This window comes from Bufo bufo, chromosome 2 (genome assembly GCF_905171765.1).
Source record: "Bufo bufo chromosome 2, aBufBuf1.1, whole genome shotgun sequence".
NCBI lineage: Eukaryota > Metazoa > Chordata > Amphibia > Anura > Bufonidae > Bufo > Bufo bufo.
Window position 1 is genome coordinate 450,991,509 of NC_053390.1, and position 13,797 is coordinate 451,005,305.

A 13,797-nucleotide genomic window follows, 5' to 3' on the forward strand; every position below is an offset into this window, starting at 1 on the left:
GCAGGGGTCCTGGATTGTTTCTTGAGATATTTATCCATCTCAGGCTGTCTGGAACGAGCCCCTGTCGGCTCTGGTGTCTCAGGGTGATGATCTTTACCTGGTTTCCCCATTTGCACAATGTAAGTAGCCAGTAAAAGGGGTTATAATAGCTGCCAGGGAGAGGAGCTCAGGAACAAGCAGCCATTCAGCTCCAAGGTCAGGCTCCGCCCCCTTCAAATTGGTTTCTTGAACATGACAATGAGTTCACTGTACTAAAATGGCGCCCACAGTCACCAGATCTCAACCCAATAGAGCACCTTTGGGATGTGGTGGAACGGGATCTTCATGCCCTGGATGTGCATCCCTCAAATCTCCATCAACTGCAAGATGCTATCCTATCAATATGGGCCAACATTTCTAAAGAATGCTATCAGCACCTTGTTGAATCAATGCCACGTAGAATTAAGGCAGTTCTGAAGGCAAAAGGGGGTCCAACACTGTATTAGTATGGTGTTCCTAATAATTCTTTAGGTGAGTGTGTATATATATAACAAACAAAAATTAGACAGCAGCACTAGTCCAATAGACCACGGGTGCAAAATCCTCCAAGCCGCAGGCCCAACAGCTAGTAAAATTATATATTTTCAAAAGATGAGGCAGCACTCCAGTAGATAAGCTGAAAAACGGTGGACCCTCTATTGACCCCTCTGCAACGTTTCAACCGCTCAATTCAGTCTTTATCAAGCATATAAAATGATGTCTCACAGGGGTATATGTACCCAGAATACATAGCAACAAATTAAGTGACAATCAAATAATGAATAATACAATAATCTAACAAAAGTGTTAAAAATCCGTAGAAAATAGTTATACAATAACTTGTGTGGCAAAAATACAGTATCCATGATTATGTGCAAATGATCGATATACATGATTCATACATACATTTAATAAAAAATTTGTAAATTGAACACAATGAATCACCTGTGCATCATAAGTGTCAGCAACAGCTGTTATAAATAAGAGAAAACTCACACAGTACGACTGCGCATGTCCAGAAGCCTAGCAACCACACCTCAAACAAACGGAATCAGGAGACGTCATCCAAGCCACATGATTGATCACATGACCAACCTCATGACTCGAACAATCATCGTGAGACTACGCAGAGAGGAGCGCTTGGAAACGCCAAGCCGACGGGGAGGAGCAAGCACACATAGGCCACCATCACTAGTAAAACTAGCTTCGTCGCCATAGTAACAGCCGGCCGCCCACCGCAGGCAAAGCGCCTACCAATTAGACAACCGGACACCGCAGTCACAACTATAGAGAGATGGGGAGACAGAAGGCACAAGAAAAATGGTCAGAAGACCAATGAGTGTGAATAATATTACATGTCTCAATCTTATAAATAAAGGCATCCATATAACCGCTGTACTCAGGAAATATACAGGAGTGATCATAGTTCCCTGGTTTATAAAAAAACCAAGAGGGGGGAAAAACTCCTATAAAATATATGGCTATAACACCAAGCATATTCTGGGTAAGCAGAGGGGGCCCAGTAGTTGTATCATTATACATGATCACTACAAGCCTATATTGGGATAGAAGCATAAGTCACGTCCATGCCAAATGCCCTCCAACCCAAAGTCACCCCCAAACCCAATTGAAAGGTGAACTAGGACCACCACTCACTTAAAATCCATATACAAGCAGACAAAATAATTAATGATAAACATAAATATCATTGTGCCCTATGAATCCCCATCTTCTTGAATTCTGTATGTAAATTGACCCAGGATCCTGAGGACGCCCTCTGTACGCACCGCTGCGAAGACATTGATAATAATGATCAAAAAAAGGAGAGGAAAAATATAAATATATTTATCAAAAATAATAAATACCATAAAATAGTGACACCATTCGTATTCACATAACCAGAGCAGAACTGAGCAAAGAACCACCAGACAGATGGAAAATCGACATCACATTCCATTTAAACTCAACGTTAAGACCAAATGGTCTCAGAGTGTGTAAGCGATGGATCTAACGTAGCTCTCTCTGTTTGAGAGGCAATGTCCGATCGCCCCCCCTCTTTGACAAGATGATCTGATCCAAAATCATAAATTTCAGGTCCTTCTCATTATGGCCCGCCTCCACAAAATGTTTTGGAACGGGCAAATCTTTTCTTTTTTGTCTAATAGAGAACCAATGATTGTTTAACCGTGTCTTCATGTCACATGTGGTCTCCCCAACATATAGGAGACCACATGAACACGAAAGTACATAAACAACATGTGCACTATCACATGTCAAAAATTGACGAATGTCATATTGGGTCCCAGATGTAGGATGAATAAACCTGTCCCCTTTAATCATAAATGGACAATTTACACAGTTTAAACAAGGGAAACATCCCTTTCTGCGAGTCCCAATATAGGTCTGAACCAAACCCTTAGTTGGAATATTAGCCCGAACCAATTTTTCTTGCAAATTGGCAGGGTGCCTGTAAGATAAAAGAGGGGGTACAGAGAAAGCTTCAATGTGTGGCAAATTACTCTTTAGGATTGACCAATGTTTACGTATAATCTTAGAAACTGTTCCACTCTGTTCAGAATAGGTAGACATAAAGGGAATCCAAACCACTTTATTCGATGTAACATCAGTACTAATCTGTTGTGGCTATCTAACCTTGTCTAGATGTTTACGAATCACCGGAGAGGGATATCCTCTCTGTCGAAATTTACGCACCATCTGAGCATAACGGGTAGGTAATTTATCATGATCCTGCACTATCCTTTTAACCCTAAGTAGCTGGCTATATGGTAATGAATCAATAGTAGATCTAGGGTGACAACTATTGTAGTGTAGCAGAGTGTTACAATCCGTTGGTTTAGTAAAAATATCAGTAGATAATTTACCAACCACTGAAACCATGGTATCCAAAAATTGTACTAATGTGTCGGAGTAAATGAAATATCAGGATCCATTAGATTAAAAAAAGGGTGAAATAACTCCAAAGATGAAGAATCACCTTGCCAGATCAGGAAGACATCGTCTATGTACCGCCACCACCCCAGTACATGACTGAAGTGGTGGGATACATAGACAAGGTCCTCCTCGAGGGCCCTCGTAACTGTAGAAAAAAACTGTCCATAAACCATAAATAATTGTTCCTCAGTACCAGATCCAAAAGTTGGATAATAAAATGCTGACACTCCACAGAGTATTGGCTATCCACCAGACTCCTCCGGACAGCCGACACTCCCCTGGAGTTATCAATAGAAGTATAAAGACTCGTGACGTCAAAGGAGGCCACAAGACAACCATCAGGTAGTGTGATACCGGAGATCTTCTCAAGAAAATCACCTGTATCCCTAAGGCCCCTTTCACACGGGCGAGTTTTCCGCGCTGGTGCAATGCGTGAGGTGAATCCTGACCCATTCATTTCTATGGGGCTGTGCACATGAGCTGTGATTTTCACGCATCACTTGTGTAAGGGAAAATAATACAATCTACAGAACACCTAACCCAAACCCGAACTTCTGTGAAGAAGTTCGGGTTTGGGTACCAAACATGCAGATTTTTCTCACGCGCGTGCAAAACGCATTACAATGTTTTACACTCGCGTGGAAAAATTGCGCATTTTCCAGCAACGCACCCGCATCTTATCCGGGCAAAAACATGACGCCCGTGTGAAAGAGGCCTAAATGTCCCCGCTGTGTGAATTTTCTTTTATTTATAACAGCTGTTGCTGACACTTATGATGCACAGGTGATTCATTGTGTTCAATTTACACATTTTATATATGTATGTATCAATCATGTACATTACAGACCAAAAGTTTGGACACACCTTCTCATTCAAAGAGTTTTCTTTATTTTCATGACTATGAAGGCATCAAAACTATGAATTAACACATGTGGAATTATATACATAACAAACAAGTGTGAAACAACTGAAAATATGTCATATTCTAGGTTCTTCAAAGTAGCCACCTTTTGCTTTGATTACTGCTTTGCACACTCTTGGCATTCTCTTGATGAGCTTCAAGAGGTAGTCCCCTGAAATGGTCTTCCAACAGTCTTGAAGGAGTTCCCAGAGATGCTTAGCACTTGTTGGCCCTTTTGACTTCACTCTGCGGTCCAGCTCACCCCAAACCATCTCGATTGGGTTCAGGTCCGGTGACTGTGGAGGCCAGGTCATCTGGCGCAGCACCCCATCACTCTCCTTCATGGTCAAATAGCCTTTACTTTCAAAGTTTTCCCAATTTTTTCGGCTGACTGACTGACCTTCGTTTCTTAAAGTAATGATGGCCACTCGTTTTTCTTTACTTAGCTGCTTTTTTTCTTGCCATAATACAAATTCTAACAGTCTATTCAGTAGGACTATCAGCTGTGTAGCCACCTGACTTCTCCTCAACGCAACTGATGGTCCCAACCCCATTTATAAGGCAAGAAATCCCACTTATTAAACCTGACAGGGCACACCTGTGAAGTGAAAACCATTTCAGGGGACTACCTCTTGAAGCTCATCAAGAGAATGCCAAGAGTGTGAAAAGCAATAATCAAAGCAAAAGGTCGCTACTTTGAAGAACCTAGAATATGACATATTTTCAGTTGTTTCACACTTGTTTGTTATGTATATAATTCCACATGTGTTAATTCATAGTTTTGATGCCTTCAGTGTGAATCTACAATTATCATAGTCATGAAAATAAAGAAAACTCTTCGAATGAGAAGGTGTGTCCAAACTTTTGGTCTGTACTGTATGTCGATCATTTGCACATAATCATGGATACTGTATTTTTGCCACACAAGTTATTGTATAACTATTTTCTATGGATTTTTAACACTTTTTTATATTATTGTATTATTCATTATTTGATTGTCACTTAATTTGTTGCTATGTGTTCTGAGTATATATACCCCTGTGAGACACCATTTTATATACTTGATAAAGACTGCATTGAGCGGTTGAAACGTTGCAGAGGGGTCAATAAAGGGTCCACCGTTTTTCACCTTATCTACTGGAGTGCTGCCTCATCTTTTGAATATATATATATATATATACACACACATACGTTTATTGAACCTTAATTCTTTAAGTATAAGATAATCAATAGGATATATGGTATGTTATGTATGTTGTTAAATGTTATAAAAGATATATAATACATCTATTATCTTATATAATTCTCACTAAGAGTGCTTCCACCTCTAAAACATTATAAGATAAAGATTATAATGTTAACCCCTTAAGGACACAGCCTTTTTACACCTTAGGACCAGGCCATTTTTTGCAAATCTGACCAGAGTCCCTTTAACCCCTTAAGGACACAGCCTTTTTACACCTTAGGACCAGGCCATTTTTTGAAAATCTGACCAGAGTCCCTTTAAGTGCTGATAACTTTAAAACGCTTTGACTTATCCAGGCCGTTCTGAGATTGTTTTTTCGTCACATATTGTACTTCATGACACTGGTAAAATGAAGTCAAAAAAATTATTTTTTTTGCACCAAAAAATACCTAATTTAACAAAAAATTTGGAAAAATTTGCAAATTTCAAAGTTTCAGTTTCTCTACTTCTGTAATACATAGTAATACCCCCAAAAATTGTGATGACTTTACATTCCTCATATGTCTACTTCTTGTTAGAATTGATTTGGGAATGATATTTTATTTTTTGGGGATGTTATAAGGCTTAGAAGTTTAGAAGCAAATCTTGAAATTTTTCAGAAATTTACAAAAACTCAATTTTTAGGGACCAGTTCAGGTCTCAAGTCACTTTGCGAGGCTTACATTATAGAAACCACCCAAAAATGACCCCATCTAAGAAACTACACCCCTCAAGGTATTCAAAACTGATTTTGCATACGTTGTTAACCCTTTAGGTGTTGCACAAGAGTTATTGGCAAATGGGGAGGAAATTTGAGAATTTCATTTTTTTGTCTAATTTTTCATTTTAACCCATTTTTTCCACTAACAAATCAAGGGTTAACAGCCAAACAAGACTGTATCTTTATTGCCCTGACTCTGCCGTTTACAGAAACACCCAATATGTGGCCGTAAACTACTGTACGGCCACACAGCGGGGCGTAGAGTGAAAGGTGCGCCGTATGGTTTTTGGAGGGCTGATTTTTATGGACTGGTTTATTTACACCATGTCCCATTTGAAGCCCCCTGATGCACCCCTAGAGGAGAAACTCCCTAAAAGTGACCCCATCTAAGAAACTACACCCCTCAAGCTATTCAAAACTGATTTTACATACATCGTTAACCCTTTAGGTGTTGCACAGGAGTTATTGGCAAATGGCGATGAAATTTGAGAATTTCATTTTTTTGCCTAATTTTCCATTTTAAACCCATTTTTTTCCACTAACAAAGCAAGGGTTAACAGCCAAACAAGACTGTATCTTTATTGCCCTGACTCTGCTGTTTACAGAAACACCCCATATGTGGCCGTAAACTACTGTACGGGCACACAGCGGGGCGTAGAGTGAAAGGTGCGCCGTTTGGTTTTTGGAGGGCTGATTTTGCTGGACTGTTTTTTTGGCACCATGTCCCATTTGAAGCCCCCCTGATGCACCCCTGGAGTAGAAACTCCATAAAAGTGACCCCATCTAAGAAACTACACCCCTCAAGGTATTCAAAACTGATTTTACAAACTTTGTTAACCCTTTAGGTGTTGCACAAGATTTAATGGAAAATAGAGATACAATTTCAAAATTTCACTTTTTTGGCAGATTTTCCATTTTAATATTTTTTTTCCAGTTACAAAGCAAGGGTTAACAGCCAAACAAAACTCATTATTTATGGCCCTGATTCTGTAGTTTACAGAAACACCCCATATGTGGTCGTAAACTGCTGTACGGGCACACGGCAGGGCGCAGAAGGAAAGGAACGCCATACGGTTTTTGGAAGGCAGATTTTGCTGGACAGTTTTTTTTTACACCATGTCCCATTTGAAGCCCCCCTGATGCACCCCTAGAGTAGAAACTCCAAAAAAGTGACCCCATTTTAGAAACTACGGGATAGGGTGGCAGTTTTGTTGGTACTAGTTTAGGGTACATATGATTTTTGGTTGCTCTATATTACACTTTTTGTGCGGCAAGGTAACAAGAAATAGATTTTTTGGCACGTTTTTATTTTTTGTTATTGACAACATTCATCTGACAGGTTAGATCATGTGGTAATTTTATAGAGCAGGTTGTCACGGACGCGGCGATACCTAATATGTATACTATTTTTTTTATTTATGTAAGTTTACACAATGATTTCATTTTTAAAACAAAAAAAAATGTTTTAGTGTCTCCATAGTCTAAGAGCCATAGTTTTTTCAGTTTTTGGGCGATTATCTTAAGTAGGGTCTCATTTTTTGCGGGATGAAATGACGGTTTGATTGGCATCTATTTTGGGGTGCATATGACTTTTTGATTGCTTGCTATTACACTTTTTGTGACGTAAGATGACAAAAAATGGCTTTTTTTACACCGTTTTTATTAAAAAATTTTTACGGTGGTCATCTGAGGGGTTAGATCATGTGATATTTTTATAGAGCCGGTCGATACGGACGCGGCGATACCTAATATGTATACTTTTTTTTATTTATGTAAGTTTTACACAATGATTTCATTTTTGAAACAAAAAAAAATCATGTTTTAGTGTTTCCATAGTCTAAGAGCCATAGTTTTTTTCAGTTTTTGGGCGATTATCTTGGGTAGGGTATGATTTTTGCGGGATGAGATGACGGTTTGATTGGTACTATTTTGGCGTACATGCGACTTTTTTGATCACTTTTATTACCTTTTTTGGGAAGTAAGGTGGGCAAAATTTCAATTTTGATCCTAGTTTTTTATTTTTTATTTTTCTATGGCGTTCACCGTTCGGGTAAAGTAACATAACCGTTTTATAGATCAGGTCGTTACGGACGCGGCGATACCAAACATGTGTAGGGAATTTTATTTTTTTCATTTTTAATCAGTGATAAATGTGTTTTTTGATTTTTACTTTTTTTTCACTTTTTTTAACTTTTTTTTTGACCCAGACCCACTTGGTTCTTGAAGATCCAGTGGGTCTGATGTCTGTATAATACAGTACAGTACAATATATATTGTTCTGTACTGTATTTTACTTACACTGAACAGATCTATGCTTTTAGCACAGATCTGTTCAGCACCATGGACAGCAGGACGCCTGAGAGGCGTCCTGTTGCCATGGGAACCTTCCCCGTCTGCTCAGAACTGCGCAGACGGGGAAGGGTAAGCACAGGGCTGAGGGGGGCTCTCTGGGGGCTCTCTCCCTCTCCCATCGGGGGGCTGCAAAGGCACAGCAGCCCCCCGATGGGAGAGGGAGGGAGCTCCCTGCGCTGTTAACCTTTTCCATACAGCGGTCCGTACGGACCGATGTATGGAAAGGGTTAACGGCTGACATCGCATCGCAGATGTCAGCCGTTTATACCAGGGTGCCAGCAATGTGCTGGCACCCTGGTATCCCCACTAGAAACCAACGATTATACAAGGGGAGGCGGGCGGGGGATCGCGATCCCGCCTGCCGCACCGCCCGCCTCCCGCACCGCCCACACTGCCCGCAACCCTCCCCCTGCACCTCCCACCGGGCTAAAATCACTCGGGGGGTGCAGGGGGAGGTATACAGATCTATTTTAGGAATACTAAAGTTTCTGATCCCCCGCGGTCAGGGACCGCAGGGATCAGAAACTGCAGAAATCGCAGCAAACCTCAGGTCTGAATTGACCTGCGGTTTGCCGCGATCGCCGACATGGGGGGGGGTCACGGGACCCCCCCGCGCATTTAGCCTAGGTGCCTGCTCGATGATTTGAGCAGGCACCGGGTTCCGATCACTGCCGGCCGGGCGGCAGTGATCGGAACAACACATGACGTACCGGTACGTCATGTGTCCTTAAGTACCAGGACATCATGACGTACCGGTACGTCATGTGTCCTTAAGAGGTTAAGTGTTGATAACTTTAAAACCCTTTGACTTATCCAGGCCGTTCTGAGATTGTTTTTTCGTCACATATTGTACTTCATGACACTGGTAAAATGAAGTAAAAAAAATATTTTTTTTGCACCAAAAAATACCTAATTTAACAAAAATTTGGAAAAATTTGCAAATTTCAAAGTTTCAGTTTCTCTACTTCTGTAATACATAGTAATACCCCCAAAAATTGTGATGACTTTACATTCCCCATATGTCTACTTCATGTTTGAATTGTTTTGGGAATGATATTTTATTTTTTGGGGATGTTATAAGGCTTAGAAGTTTAGAAGCAAATCTTGAAATTTTTCAGAAATTTACAAAAACTCAATTTTTAGGGACCAGTTCAGGTCTCAAGTCACTTTGCGAGGCTTGCATAATAAAAACCACCCAAAAATGACCCCATCTAAGAAACTACACCCCTCAAGGTATTCAAAACTGATTTTGCATACGTTGTTAACCCTTTAGGTGTTGCACAAAAGTTATTGGCAAATGGCGATGAAATTTGAGAATTTCATTTTTTTTGCCTAATGTTCCATTTTAACCCATTTTTTCCACTAACAAAGCAAGGGTTAACAGCCAAACAAGACTGTATCTTTATTGCCCTGACTCTGCTGTTTACAGAAACACCCCATATGTGGCCGTAAACTACTGTACGGCCACACAGCGGGGCGTAGAGTGAAAGGTGCGCCGTTTGGTTTTTGTAGGGCTGAGATTGCTGGACTGTTTTTTTGACACCATGTCCCATTTGAAGCCCCCCTGATGCACCCCTAGATTATAAACTCCATAAAAGTGACCCCATCTAAAAAAAACTACACCCCTCAAGGTATTCAAAACTGATTTTACAAACTTTGTTAACCCTTTAGGTGTTGCACAAGATTTAATGGAAAATAGAGATACAATTTCAAAATTTCACTTTTTTGGCAGATTTTCCATTTTAATATTTTTTTTCCAGTTACAAAGCAAGGGTTAACAGCCAAACAAAACTCATTATTTATTGCCCTGATTCTGTAGTTTACAGAAACACCCCATATGTGGTCGTAACCAGCTGTACGGGCACACGGCAGGGCGCAGAAGGAAAGGAATGCCATACGGTTTTTGGAAGGCAGATTTTGCTGGACTGGTTTTTTGACACCATGTCCCATTTGAAGCCCCCCTGATGCACCCCTAGAGTAGAAACTCCAAAAAAGTGACCCCATTAAAGAAAGTACGGGATAGGGTGGCAGTTTTGTTGGTACTAGTTTAGGGTACATATGATTTTTGGTTGCTCTATATTACACTTTTTGTGCGGCAAGGTAACAAGAAATAGCTTTTTTGGCACCGTTTTTTTTTTTTTGTTATTTACAACATTCATCTGACAGGTTATATCATGTGGTAATTTTATAGAGCAGGTTGTCACGGACGCAGTGATACCTAATATGTATACAATTTTTTTTATTTATGTAAGTTTTACACAATGATTTCATTTTTAAAACAAAAAAAATGTTTTAGTGTCTCCATAGTCTTAGAGCCATAGTTTTTTCAGTTTTTGGGCGATTATCTTAAGTAGGGTCTCATTTTTTGCGGGATGAGATGACGGTTTGATTGGCATCTATTTTGGGGTGCATATGACTTTTTGATTGCTTGCTATTACACTTTTTGTGACGTAAGATGACAAAAAATTGCTTTTTTTACACCGTTTTTATTTTTATTTTTTTACGGTGGTCATCTGAGGGGTTAGATCATGTGATATTTTTTATAGAGCCGGTCGATACGGACACGGCGATACCTAATATGTATACTTTTTTTTTATTTATGTAAGTTTTACACAATGATTTTATTTTTGAAACAAAAAAAATCATGTTTTAGTGTTTCCATAGTCTAAGAGCCATAGTTTTTTCAGTTTTTGGGCGATTATCTTGGGTAGGGTATGATTTTTGCGGGATGAGATGACGGTTTGATTGTTACAATTTTGGCGTACATGCGACTTTTTTGATCACTTTTATTACCTTTTTTGGGAAGTAAGGTGGGCAAAATTTCAATTTCATCATAGTTTTTTATTTTTTATTTTTATGGCGTTCACCGTTCGGGTAAAGTAACATGACCGTTTTATAGATCAGGTCGTTACGGACGCGGCGATACCAAACATGTGTAGGGAATTTTATTTTTTTCATTTTTAATCAGTGATAAATGTATTTTTTGATTTTTACTTTTTTTTTACCCAGACCCACTTGGTTCTTGAAGATCCAGTGGGTCTGATGTCTGTATAATACAGTACAGTACAATATATATTGTACTGTACTGTATTTCACTCACACTTTGTCTGAACAGATCTCTGCCTTTAGCACAGATCTGTTCAGCACCATGGACAGCAGGATGCCTGAGACGGTGTCCTGTTGCCATGGGAACCTTCCCCGTCTGCTCAGAACTTCGCAGACGGGGAAGGGTAAGGAGGGGATCTGTCGGGGGGCTGTCTGGGAGCTCTCTCTCTCTCCCATCGGGGGGCTGCAAAGGCACTGCAGCCCCCCGATGGGAGAGGGAGGGAGCTCCCTCTTACTGTTAACTTTTTCCATACAGCGGTCCGTACGGACCGCTGTATGGAAAGGGATAAACGGCTGACATCGCATCGCAGATGTCAGCCGTTTATACCAGGGTGCCAGCAATGTGCTGGCACCCTGGTATACCCACTAACCACCAACGATCATTCAAGGGGAGACGGGCGGGGGATCGCGATCCCGCCTGCCGCACCACCCGCCTCCCGCACCGCCCGCAACCCTCCCCCTGCACCTCCCACCGGGCTAAAATCACTCAGGGGTGCAGGGGGGGGATACAGATCTATTTTGGACATTATAAAGTTTCTGATCCTCGCGGTCAGGGACCGCGGGGATCAGAAACTGCAAAAAGCGCATCAAACCGCAGGTCTGAATTGACCTGCGGTTTGTTGCGATCGCCGACATGGGGGGGTCATGGGACCCCCCCGCGCATTTAGCCTAGGTGCCTGCTCAATGATTTGAGCAGGCACCTTGTTCCGATCACTGCCGGCCGGGCGGCAGTGATCGGAACACATGACGTACCGGTACGTCATGTGTCCTTAAGTACCAGGACATCATGACGTAGCGGTACGTCATGTGTCCTTAAGAGGTTAAAGAGGACCTTCCATTACGATAAAAAATCTAAACTAAGTATACAGACATGGAGAGCGCGCCCAGGGATCTCCCTGGGCGCCGCTCCATTCTCCCGGTATAGGCTACGGTATCTTTAGATTTTCGGCTCAACCGGGAGGAGCCTGCTCTTGTTCTCCTGGGCGTCTCCTTCTCCCAGGCTGTAGCGCTGGCCAATCGCAGCTCATAGCCCGAGAGGTTTTTTCTCCCAGGAGAACAAGAGCAGACTCCTCCCAGTTGAGCCGAAAATCTGAAGATACCGGAGCATATACCGGGAGAACGGACCGGCGCCCAGGGATAATAGTAACTGCAGGGAGATCCCTGGGCGCCGCTCTCCATGTCTGCATACTAGTTTAGATTTTTTTATGATGTCCTCTTTAACTCCTTAAGGACACAGCCTTATTTCACCTTAAGGACCAGGCCATTTTTTGCAAATCTGACCAGTGTCACTTTAAGTGGTGATAACTTTAAAATGCTTTGACTTATCCAGGCCATTCTGTCCGAAGTTGATCAGCAGTGGGGTGTGCGATGCGCTAACAGTGGCCGGACGCCTAGAAGCAGAAGTGAGATTCTAGGACTTGGTAAGAGACACAAAGAATGACATTTCATTTTATGAAGACTAACTGGATAATGTTGGTGAAATTGTACCATCTAGATTGGCGAATAAATAAATTAATTGATTATCTTCATATTGAGGATATTGTGAGGTTTCATTCTACCTGCAGAAGAATCAAGACTCATAATCTATCAAAGCATTAAATGATTACTTACAGTACAGACCAAAAGTTTGGACACACCTTCTCATTCAAAGAGTTTTCTTTATTTTCATGACTATGAAAATTGTAGATTCACACTGAGGGCATGAAAACTATGAATTAACACATGTGGAATTATATACATACCAAACAAGTGTGAAACAACTGAAAATATGTCATATTCTAGGTTCTTCAAATTAGCCACCTTTTGCTTTGATTACTGCTTTGCACACTCTTGGCATTCTCTTGATTAGCTTCAAGAAGTAGTCCCCTGAAATGGTTTTCACTTCACAGGTGTGCCCTGTCAGGTTTAATAAGCGCGATTTCTTGCCTTATAAATGGGGTTGGGACCATCAGTTGCGTTGAGGAGAAGTCAGGTGGATACACAGCTGATAGTCCTACTGAATAGACTGTTAGAATTTGTATTATGGCAAGAAAAAAGCAGCTAAGTAAAGAAAAACGAGTGGCCAGCATTACTTTAAGAAATGAAGGTCAGTCAGTCAGCCAAAAAATTGGGAAAACTTAGAAAGTAAGGGCTATTTGACCATGAAGGAGAGTGATGGGGTGTTGCGCCAGATGACCTGGCCTCCACAGTCACCGGATCTGAACCCAATTGAGATGGTTTGGGGTGAGTTGGACCACAGAGTGAAGGCAAAAGGGCCAACAAGTGCTAAGCATCTCTGGGAACTCCTTCAAGACTGTTGGAAGACCATTTCAGGGGACTACCTCTTGAAGCTCATCAAGAGAATGCCAAGAGTGTGCAAAGCAGTGATCAAAGCAAAAGGTGGCTACTTTGAGGAACCTAGAATATGACATATTTTCAGTTGTTTCACACTTGTTTGTTATGTATATAATTCCACATGTGTTAATTCATAGTTTTGATGCCTTCATAGTCATGAAAATAAAGAAAACTCTTTGAATGAGAAGG

General features: G+C 41.1%; 1 long non-coding RNA gene across 1 annotated transcript in view; it reads left to right on the forward strand.

The window, feature by feature from the left end:
- The window catches only part of LOC120989453, a 113,343-nt gene that overhangs the window by 68,177 nt on the left and 31,369 nt on the right, over positions 1-13,797 (forward strand). The window lies entirely within an intron of this gene.